This window comes from Pelophylax lessonae, assembly GCF_965119305.1.
Source record: "Pelophylax lessonae genome assembly, chromosome: 4".
NCBI lineage: Eukaryota > Metazoa > Chordata > Amphibia > Anura > Ranidae > Pelophylax > Pelophylax lessonae.
Window position 1 is genome coordinate 205,328,621 of NC_138771.1, and position 11,383 is coordinate 205,340,003.

Below are 11,383 nucleotides of genomic sequence, written 5' to 3' on the forward strand. Positions count from 1 at the left end.
ATTACAGAAACGGAAGGTCTGATTATTTTTTATGTAGCAGTCATCTACTAAACCATTGCAGAATCCATTTGGATAAGAGTTGCAAGTAACAAGAAAAAAAATTCTCGTTCTGAAGAATTTTTATAGTAGCAATTATGCTTGCTTTGTGTTTCTTGATAAATATGCCTGGTTGGGTACACAAAGGAACACATAGGTTTAAAAATGGTTTTGTAGTGTACCAGTTAAAAGGATAGTGGACATATATCCAAACTTTGCTGATATAATAAAGATATTCATCACTTCAATGTGTATACATTTTATGCAGTGAACCTCTAAAGCCCCATTCCGCTGATGTTTTTTTTTTCGGTTTGTTTGCATTTATACTGTATGTACAAAGTGCATTTAATGTTTTGCCTGTTAATATTAATAGGACAGCTAGCAAGTATGGATTTGCATGCTAGTCTTTAATGCTTAGTGCTGTGGTAAAAAGGACAGGAATGTCAAGGGACTGGATGCTATATTTAATTGTTTTGCTTTTAAAGGGAGAAGATGGGGTCCTTTATGGATTTAAATTGTGAACCAATGTTTTTGTGATAATGACACAACATAACCCAATAAAATGCATCAATAGGTTTCACGAAAGTTGAGTGTTTCCAATACATTCATATGGGTTTCACTGAATTGTTGTGTGGGCTTTTTCCCCTTGGCCTTAGATGCTTATCCCTGATGACCTTTAGTGCCGGTTCACACTATTACGACTTGTCAGGCGACTTGGTCAGCCTGGCAAGTCGCGCACCGTCACGGTCCATTGAGTAGTACAGGACCGGTTCTAATAGGAGTGACACAAGTCGCTCTGACTTAGAAAAAGGGTCCTGTACTACTTCGGGGCGACCTGGAGCGACTTGCATTGACATTAATTTTATGAAGTCCGTGCAAGCTACTTCACAGGTCGCCCCCCAAGTCGGAGCAAAGTAGTGTGAACCGGCACTTAAACTGACTGTAAAGTCTTGTTTAAAAAAAAAAAAACACAAATAACTTACCTCTGTGCAGTTGGTTTTGCACAGAGCAGCCTGGATCTTCCTCTTCACAGGTCTCTCTTCGTTGCTCCTAGCCCCTCCATCCAGACGAGTGCCCCCACAGAAGGCAGCTTGCTATGGGGGGCACCCGAGCCCTGTGTCAGCAAATCAGGAGGGAGAGTCCCGGATGGCCAAGGGACTTGTTGACATCGCTGGACAGAGATGGGGGGGGGGGGGGTGCTGCGGAGACTGCTGCACACAGAAGGTTTGTTATCTAGATGAATAGAATGCATTAAGATGAAAAACCTTCTGACTTTACAACCAATAGCAGAGAACTGGGAAAGTTACTTGGATGAGTGGTGCAACTTTTTAAACATTACAGAACATGTCCAGTTGAATGTGACTAACTAAGGATGCATTCACACTTGCACATGCACCCGCTTGGCCATTAGATGGGAGAACTTTTTTAGAGCCGATCACTCTAACGTGATTGCTGCATCAGCGTTTAAATGCAAGTGGGCATGCTTAGCTGTTGAACCTGCAGCCTCCCATTACTTTTAGTGAGGCTTCCTCTCACAGATAATTGCAGAACCCTCTCTGGGGTTCTGACATCTAATGGTCAAGCAGATGCATTTGCAAGTGTGAATGCAACTTAATGCTAGCTATACCATGACTTGAATAACCTTTACAGACATGGTACAAAATGCATAATCTGTTTTCAACACTATATATTAATTTATAATAAGTTAAAAAGCTAAAGCTTGAGATGCAATATCAGAATTGCAGATTACTTAAAAAAATGTATATTAAGAGAGAAAGGATACTCACCGTGCCAAGATTAAGGCTCTCTTGTTGCTGCTCATGATACTTGCTTTGTCTCATTGGTACCTTTAGTCCTCAGTGCAACCCCAATGTCTGACACTTAACCTGTATATCTGTGCCATACTGTTCTCTTTACAACCTGCTTACTTTTGTGTGTGTGTGTGTGTGTGTGTGTGTGTGTGTGTGTGTGTGTGTATAGTAATTTCTTTCTGCCCCTTATGTCAATTTTTTGCTAACTCTATTCGCACAACGTAAGTCCCTAAGTCCACTTTGTAGGAGCATTGAGCTGCTATCACTGAAACTCAGAGAGTTTGTCATAATCTGCATACTTAACCATTAGTGCAAGCACCTCCATCCCTTCATCTTGTCTTATTCATAAATAACGCTGATGCAACTGCCCTCAACATCCGTTATCGTAAACCAGGCTTGTTATACTTCTAGATTTCAAGTTTTGTTGACATTAGAGCAGGGTTTCTCAACCACGGTTCCATGGAATGCTAGGGTTCTTCCAGAGCTTGTTAGGGGTTCCTTTTGAGCAGTGAACAATTTTTGCTCCTCTGATAAGTTCCCACTGACACCATTGATTGTTTTAGCTATCTGGAAGGGGGTAACTCTTCCCAATGACCACAAGTGTGTTGAGCATTCTTCCTTCTGACCACTGATGTATCATGAGTTATAGAAAATTTTAGAAAGGGTTCCCTGGGACCTGAAAGTTATTTTAAGGGTTCCTCTGTGTTGAAAAGGTTGAGGAAGGCTGCATTAGACAGCTGATATTTCCCATTACATGGTTGCTATCTGGTTTTAAAGATTTTCCTAAAAGTTTTGTTTGTTATAAACTTCAAACAGTCCTAAGTCAAACATGGGGGCTACCATTGCTTCACCTTGTTCTGAAAAAGCTAGCTCCTGGTTGTAATACTTTTAGTTAGTGACTCAGGACAATGCAGACCATGGACGTTGGGTAAAGGAAGTAAAATACATAGTCCACTATTTGCAGCAACCTTATATTTTTTGAGCTGCTGGATAACATGATACTCATGTTTCCATAACCCTCTGAGGCGTGTGCACCACTGATATTGATGTATATTATGTTACTCTTGCAGGAAAACTAATTATTGCAATATGTGAGTAATTGCGATGTTCTGCAAACTGGTTAATCTATTTATATAGGTTCTCTAGTGTACCAAAGAAGTATGAAGGTATCCCATAACCCTTGAGCTTTGGCCTAGCTTGTGAACCATAGGCGGGAGACAGATCTTGGTCGAGCAACTCCTGGCACGCCTGATTCAGTAGTGTTTGAGCAGCATAACATTACTCAGGCAACAGAATGAGCATATCAAATCAAAAACAGGGAATTAAGTTTATTAGATTGCAAATTTCACAACTCTGCTGAGTAGCATATTGGTCCAAAAAGAGATGGTTTAAGCCAATAGAGCAGTGTAAAGCTTTCGAGCTTACTTATGCACCCTAACCAAGGAAGCAGTACATGACTTACAATTGAACAGCTGCTTTAGTTGGTTTTTCTAAAGAATATGGGGAGATTTCCCAGAGGCCTATACCAATGGTCATAGGAAAGCCAGGGTCCTGAACGGCAGAAAAAAAAATGGGACAGCTATTGAACTTTAAGATAAAAGAAAGATGACCCTATGCTAAATAGTGTATCTCCCCGCGCCTAGGAAAAAGGGTTTTATTAAAATAGGTATATGTTATCTGTGTTAAATAAATGAATTAAATATAAAATAATATTGTATGGCAGCAGCTGTAAGGTTAAAAGTAAGTGACAAGAAAATAGCCTAGGCTATATACAGCGCTTGCCTCAATAAATCAATTGTCTAAATGTATGTGAACAATATTGAAAACTATCTGTGCAATATATAGTGAAAATACAAATCAAATGAACACATGAAAAATGGTAAAGTTAGTGTCGTCCCAAAAAATAAATAAATAAGTCTTTTCAAGTGGTGATCAATAAATGTGGATAATGAAAATAATAAATAAATAATTCAATAAATAGTCTTTTCAAGTGGTGATTAAGTGCAAAGTGCTTCATGCTCAATAAACAGAGGTTCGTGACGTGGATTCCTCTTTTCCAGTGGCTTGTGGTAAAATTGAATGACTTACCGGAATTATTGGGTCCTATAGAGCATATAAAAAGATAATAGAATCCACGCTAAGGAATCAAAGGATATGGATAAGTACTAATAAGCTGCAGCCTCACTTAAACTATAGCCAAAAGACTATATAAATAGATGACAATGGAGGTGATGGCGCTGCTTATGTTATAAAGTGTAATTAGGTAGATATACCTATGTAAACATATATCATCGGATGAATTGTATATAGAAAAGACTATGGAAAATAGCCACAAGGTGGCGAAGTGCAATGTGCAAAGATGTGCTGAGATAAATAAATATGTGTATATATACAATATGCAATAGTGATGAAAATAAATAATCAACAGAGTGAATATATAAACAACATTAAATAGATCAATCAATGAATAATATAAAATGACTCAAAAATCGCGATGATAAAAATTAGTAAAATAGTGCGGGAAAACCTTGACCAAACAGGGTAAATGTGCAAATATACAGGGGAGTATTATCCAAAGTGCACCAATAAGTGATAGTACTAATTAATATATAAAAAATATAAAAAATATAAGTTCTTGATCAGAAAATTGTGCAAAAGCAATAAATGTGCGGGAAACTTCTTTCCAAAGTGTGACAATAAGTGATGATCAGTCAATTCATATACTAGAATAAATCCATAAATAGGTGAGTATACCCAGTGAGATAGGTGGGCAGTGACTTACGGTGACCCCCAAGGTGGGTGACTGGTGAGCTGCAAAGTGGCTACTGATGAAAAACTTACTCACCAGATATACCCACCCCACACAGGGGTATAGAGTGGGTACTGGAGATATGCCTCGCTGGTCTTTACTCTGTGTAGTGAGATATGCCTCGCTGGTCTTTACTCTGTTATACAAGCTGTACACTCACTATTTTGCATTGTAGCAAAGTGTAATTTCTTCAGTGTCGTTACATGAAAACATGTAATAAAATAATTACAAAAATGTGAGGGGTGCACTCACTTTTGTGAGATACTGTATATTGCTCATGTTGAGGAAAGGTGAGTACGTGCCTGTTGTAGGAGAGGAACTATGTATAAATGACTACGGTGTGTGGGATAGCTTCTGAGGGCTACTGCAGCTCTTTGCAGGCACTTCTTAGTGCTAACTGACCATTGCTGAGGCCTCTTGTTTAATTCTGAACAAGCTAAGCTAAGCTCTGAGAATTTTTGCTGCGGCCTGTTGTTGAATTCTGAACAAGCTAAGCTCCAAGAATTTCAGCTTATGTCAGAGCTTGCCTATTATGATGCCCTCCTTTGACAGTAGGGAGGTGGATAAGCTCAGTCACTGCCAGTAAGGGGTTCTGGAGCTTTGCCCATTCAGACCAACATTTGGCTGTACCAAAGGGGAAGGACAACTGTTAGAGGTAGCTTTAATTTTTAAAGTAACTGAATCAATTTAGGAATGTCATTAAAAAATAAAATATGGAAATTGTTGCACATATAAGTTACAGTGGGTACGGAAAGTATTCAGACCCCCTTAAATTTTTCACTCTTTGTTATATTGCAGCCATTTGCTAAAATCATTTAGGTTCATTCTTCTTCCTCATGAATGTACACATAGCACCCCATACTGACAGAAAAACACAGAATTGTTGACATTGTTGCAGATTTATTAAAAAAGAAAAACTGAAATATCACATGGTCCTAAGTATTCAGACCCTTTGCTCAGTATTTAGTAGAAGCCCCCTTTTGATCTAATACAGCCAGGAGTCTTTTTGGGAAAGATGCAACAAGTCTTTCACACCTGGATTTGGGGATCCTCTGCCATTCCTCCTTGCAGATCCTCTCCAGTTCTGTCAGGTTGGATGGTAAACGTTGGTGGACAGCCATTTTTAGGTCTCTCCAGAGATGCTCAATTGGGTTTAAGTCAGGGCTCTGGCTGGGCCATTCAAGAACAGTCACGGAGTTGTTGTGAAGCCACTCCTTCGTTATTTTAGCTGTGTGCTTAGGGTCATTGTCTTGTTGGAAGGTAAACCTTCGGCCCAGTCTGAGGTCCAGAGCACTCTGGAGAAGGTTTTTGTCCAGGATATCCCTGTACTTGGCCGCATTCATCTTTCCCTCGATTGCAACCAGTCGTCCTGTCCCTGCAGCTGAAAAACACCCCCACAGCATGATGCTGCCACCACCATGCTTCACTGTTGGGACTGTATTGGACAGGTGATGAGCAGTGCCTGGTTTTCTCCACACATACCGCTTAGAATTAAGGCCAAAAAGTTCTATTTTGGTCTCATCAGACCAGAGAATCTTATTTCTCACCATCTTGGAGTCCTTCAGGTGTTTTTTAGCAAACTCCATGCGGGCTTTCATGTGTCTTACACTGAGGAGAGGCTTCCGTCGGGCCACTCTGCCATAAAGCCCCGACTGGTGGAGGGCTGCAGTGATGGTTGACTTTCTACAACTTTCTCCCATCTCCTGACTGCATCTCTGGAGCTCAGCCACAGTGATCTTTGGGGGTTCTTCTTTACCTCTCTCACCAAGGCTCTTCTCCCCCGATAGCTCAGTTTGGCCGGACGGCCAGCTCTAGGAAGGGTTCTGGTCATTCCAAACGTCTTCCATTTGAGGATTATGGAGGCCACTGTGCTCTTAGGAACCTTAAGTGCAGCAGAAATCTTTTTGTAACCTTGGCCAGATCTGTGCCTTGCCACAATTCTGTCTCTGAGCTCTTCAGGCAGTTCCTTTGACCTCATGATTCTCATTTGCTCTGACATGCATTGTGATCTGGAAGGTCTTATATAGACAGGTGTGTGGCTTTCCTAATCAAGTCCAATCAGTATAATCAAACACAGCTGGACTCAAATGAAGGTGTAGAACCATCTCAAGGATGATCAGAAGAAATGGAAAGCACCTGAGTTAAATATATGAGTGTCACAGCAAAGGGTCTAAATACTTAGGACCATGTGGTATTTCAGTTTTTCTTTTTTAATAAATCTGCAACAATGTCAACAATTCTGTGTTTTTCTGTCAGTATGGGGTGCTATGTGTACATTCATGAGGAAGAAGAATGAACCTAAATGATTTTAGCAAATGGCTGCAATATAACAAAGAGTGAAAAATTTAAGGGGGTCTGAATACTTTCCGTACCCACTGTACCTATTATAAGATAGAGTTCGAAGTGGAGCTTAGGCTGAGTGTTGAGGTGTTAGAAAAGTCTGGCAGGCTGGGTCAGCAACAAATCTAGCAGAAAGGCACAAAACCAGGATCTGGAAGAATAGCCAAGGGCATGCAGAGGTCACACACAGCCTGACAGAGGAATGCAGAATTGTTAGGCAGAAGCGTTAAGAAAATCCGTCGGAAGTCCAAAGCAGTTCACACATGAAGGCAGACACCCAGGGAACAAACCCACACAAACGGGCACAGAGCACAGGAAGTGCTGCTATTTAAAGCGATAGTAAACCCCTGAAAAAAAAAAAAAAAAAGCAAAAATAAAACCTGCAAGACAATAGCATAATGTGCATCGCATACTAGCATAAAATACTTACCTTAGAACGAAGCCCCCACAGCGGTGCCCAGTCACCATTAAGGGAGCTGACATGTTCCCTCTGCGTTTCTTCCGGGTTAGCAGGCTCCAGCGCTGTGAGTGGCTGTACCAGCAACGACGTCACTCCCACGCATGCGTTTGGGAGCCCTCCGTTCCGGCAAGGAGCTCTGAAATTCCGGCACAATACACCGGACCTTTAGAGCGCATGCCCTGCTGATGATGTCAGTCATCCTGCATGCAGCCACTATCTCCTAAACCGTGCAGGTTTAGGAGATATTCATTTTACCTACAGGTAAGCCTTATTATAGGCTTACCTGTGGGTAAAATTCACCAAGTGGGGTATACAACCGCATTAAAGACTGAGCTGAATGCCAACTGACTGCAGCTGAAAGGCAAGTGGAGCTAAAGAGTCCAAGGGGCAGAAGCACTAAGAGTATATGCTGTAAAGACTCAGATCTTCCTGTGGTAGAGTGACTAGAGCTGCAGGAACAGAACCAGAATGATCTAGGTTCAAAACCAACCCGATACATGACCATACCATTCATTAGAACAGCCACTCTGTTCTTCTTTTAGTCAGTTCCATGTATTACACGCTGTACCCATATTTGCCTTTTAAAGAGTATCTGATCTCTGGAATCTGTGCTAAAAAATGGAGCAGGTGGCAAAGGACTAGTCTCCAGTATTGCCTTTGGTCCCCTTGCTGCTGATCTTTTCCCTATTTCTGACTGCCATGCCTTGTTCTGCACAGTGTCCCTGTATGTAAGCTGCCATATTTGTAGAGATACCAACGCTTCCAGCAAAGGTGAACAGTGACCAACATAGTAAAAACAAACCTCTTGAGATTAGCAGTTAGAGGCAGCAGTGCCTTAGATTTCACGCGGCAGATTTACACGTTTGAGGCTTTGCAGGGGTGCCTAAGCACCCTTCCATTTCAGGAGGTGCACTATTATTTTTCAGTAGACATTCCAGAGCAAGGGTACCGCTTAGGCAGAATTAACCTTTCTAAAGTTTCCGTATATTGTAGCAAATACTTTCTTTTACATTTAGTTCCACTTAAAATAAGTTTAGCATGTGATTCCAAGGAAAGTGAAGATGCTCTCATGCTAATATTAGCAAACTGGGGTTGTAAAGGGTAGGGATGCTAATCAAGAGAACAATTTCTTTTAAAAATCTAATTAGTGAGCAGTATTAAGCTAAGTATTACAGATGTGGATACACTAATATGACCTACCGATGGTCTTACTGTTTCCCATTTTTGAAGGTGTCAGAATTAATTCTCTATTACTAATTAAGCTACATAGATTAGGCAACAGAGACAGGCTTGCCATATGCGCTGTCAGAAGCCATAATTTTGCTTGTTCTAATGGACATTAAAATGACCATACTAAGATGTTAAAATGAGATAATTTAAGTAAAGCTAATTAACGTCCTTACTGTACATGAAGTGTGGGTGCAGCTGCTTTCTCCCATCTTTGCTTTAAAGCCGTATGTGATGTCTTCTGTCATGTTGTGAAAGTCACTGGAGAATTAACAGTTACAGTCAAATGCACTTTGTGAAGGTACAAAATACAGCTTGACAAGGCACATCGTTTTGAAATATTTATTGTAAAAATTATGTCAATTGGTTAGGATGCAGTTTCTGTTCAACAAAATATATAAAAAAAAAGATAATATTCTATTCTAATGCTTCTATATCGCACAAGAGTAAACAAATAAATACACGAAAGCCCTCGTTACTATGTAAAATAAAAGTCATTTTGCTTTTCCAAAGCGTGATGAGTAAATAACGTTATTCCCACAACGGCTGTAGCTTTTACATTTGTTGGGTAGCGTTCTGTAAAATTAAGTAGCTGTATTTAATCGCTACTTGTCCAGCTTTAATGAACTATGCCGTTGGAACTGGGTAATGCAATTGGACACAGCGAACCACAGAGTTGTCGATTTTTATACTGTTACTAAATGCAGTGATTTAAAGCCCTTTAGGCTATAGTTGAAGCAGGTTGAGAAGATTAGTTAAGGTGCTTTGATAAGGCTTGGCATTGTTAGAGGCTTTTCAGTGGTTTTAGTTTGTAGCCAAGATTCACACACTTTGCTATGAAGAGTCCTAGGTTTACTAGCATTTGTTTACTGAAGGATTAGGTGGTGTGAGATCTTTTATTTTTTATTTTTTTCAATCTCTGAGTTATGAAGTTTGTTTTGGGGGTAGAGTGAATTTATTTAGCACCAGCAAAAATAAGTATACTAATTGCAATAATTGCACTCAGGGTAATGTATGTTCTTTGGAAAAAAACCCAAAAAACTGCTGCACCCCTTAGATGATATACGATAGATCAGCCTTTCTCAACCTTTAACACAGAGGAACCCTTGAAATAAATTTCTGGTCTCGGGGAACCCCTGCTCGAAATTAAAAATCTACAACTTATGACACATTAGTGTGAGACCCCGTTCAGTCTGCGGCGACACGACTTGGTGGGGCGACCTCGGCGCGACTTGCACGGACTTCATATAATTGAAGTCAATGCAAGTCGCCTCCAGGTCGCCCCAAAGTAGTACAGGACCCTTTTTCTAAGTCGGAGCAACTTGTGTCGCTTCTATTAGAGCGGGTCCTGTACTATTCAATGGCGAGTGACCCACCGCGACTTGTCAGGCGACCAAGTCGCCTGACAAGTCGCGCTAGTGTGAATGGACCCTGACAGCTCAGTGGGAAGAATGCTACTTACTCATATCATCATTGGGAAGAATTACCCCCTTACAGATAGCTAAAAGGAACAATGATGTCATTGGAAAATTATCTGAGAGGCAGAAATTGCCCATTGCTCAAGGAACACCTAGCAACCTCAGGAGGAACCCTAGGGTTCCACAAAACCCTGGTTGAGAAACCCTGCTGTAGATGATTTATCTGTACAAGTACACACCTGACATGCACTCTAATGGCTCATACACACAATCTTAAAATCATACAAAAAATATAGTACGATAATCTGATTATTAGAACAAAGCTTTGGAAAAGCCGATCATGACAGTTCATTCAATATTATCCAATAGTACAAGCAAGAAAATTTTTCTTGTATGATACTAGATCGTACGATTTTTGTTTAATCAGTACAGATGTCATTGGAAAATACACTACAAAAACACATTACATCACTTCTGAATCTTTATTCTGTCAAAAGAGAATTTTCGTCACTTTAGTAAACTTAATTTTTTGATATAAGACTAGCATCCAAAAGAAAAAAAATTAGTAACAGATTCTCCCATCCACACAAGCGAGATGGATGGAGGAATCCTCCCTGCTGCGCCATTATTTTCTGACAGCAGATTCTCCTTCACTGTCAGCAGAATACACTGATCATCGCTGCAGCCTATTGACTGTAGACACTGATCAAATGAAAATTGTCAAATATTCCCATTCAAGAGAAGCAGATCATGAGATTAACTTCTTTTAAGCGGGGACGGCTGTAGATGTATCAAAATTTTTCTGATCTCTGCTAAACCAGTCAAATTTGAAACCATTTGTGGCCAGCTTAAATGGAAATTTTGGGTCATAAACAAAGATGGGCAAACTGGAATGACTTTTAAAGCAGAAGAATAATGCTTTGTCTCTTCTGCATTTAAATTACCTACCTGTCTTATCTCCTCTTCGCACGTGCAGCTCACTGTAGAAACTTAGCAATTTTGAAGCTGACAGAACTCCCACGCATTTACTAGAGTGACATCATACTTGCCCAGCCAATTAAAGCGTTTTTTCATTCAATACCGGAAGTCGGCCGCGTGATGATGTCAGCGGCTGTCAGGGAGCCCTAGGACGTCGCATCGCAGGAGCCAAGGTGAATATAGTTCCACTTTAACCTATCTATCTATCTATCTATCTATCTATCTATCTATCTATCTATCTATCTATCTATCTATCTATCTATCTATCTATCTATCTATCTATCTATCTATCTATCTATCTATC

General features: G+C 40.3%; 2 protein-coding genes across 2 annotated transcripts in view; both read left to right on the plus strand.

The window, feature by feature from the left end:
- The window catches only part of TBC1D22A (TBC1 domain family member 22A), an 860,932-nt gene that overhangs the window by 99,976 nt on the left and 749,573 nt on the right, over positions 1-11,383 (plus strand). The gene's annotated exons all lie outside the window — the stretch shown is intronic.
- LOC309554569 (uncharacterized protein) overlaps positions 1-11,383 on the plus strand; it is a gene marked incomplete at both ends in the record, with an annotated part of 80,275 nt that overhangs the window by 620 nt on the left and 68,272 nt on the right. The gene's annotated exons all lie outside the window — the stretch shown is intronic.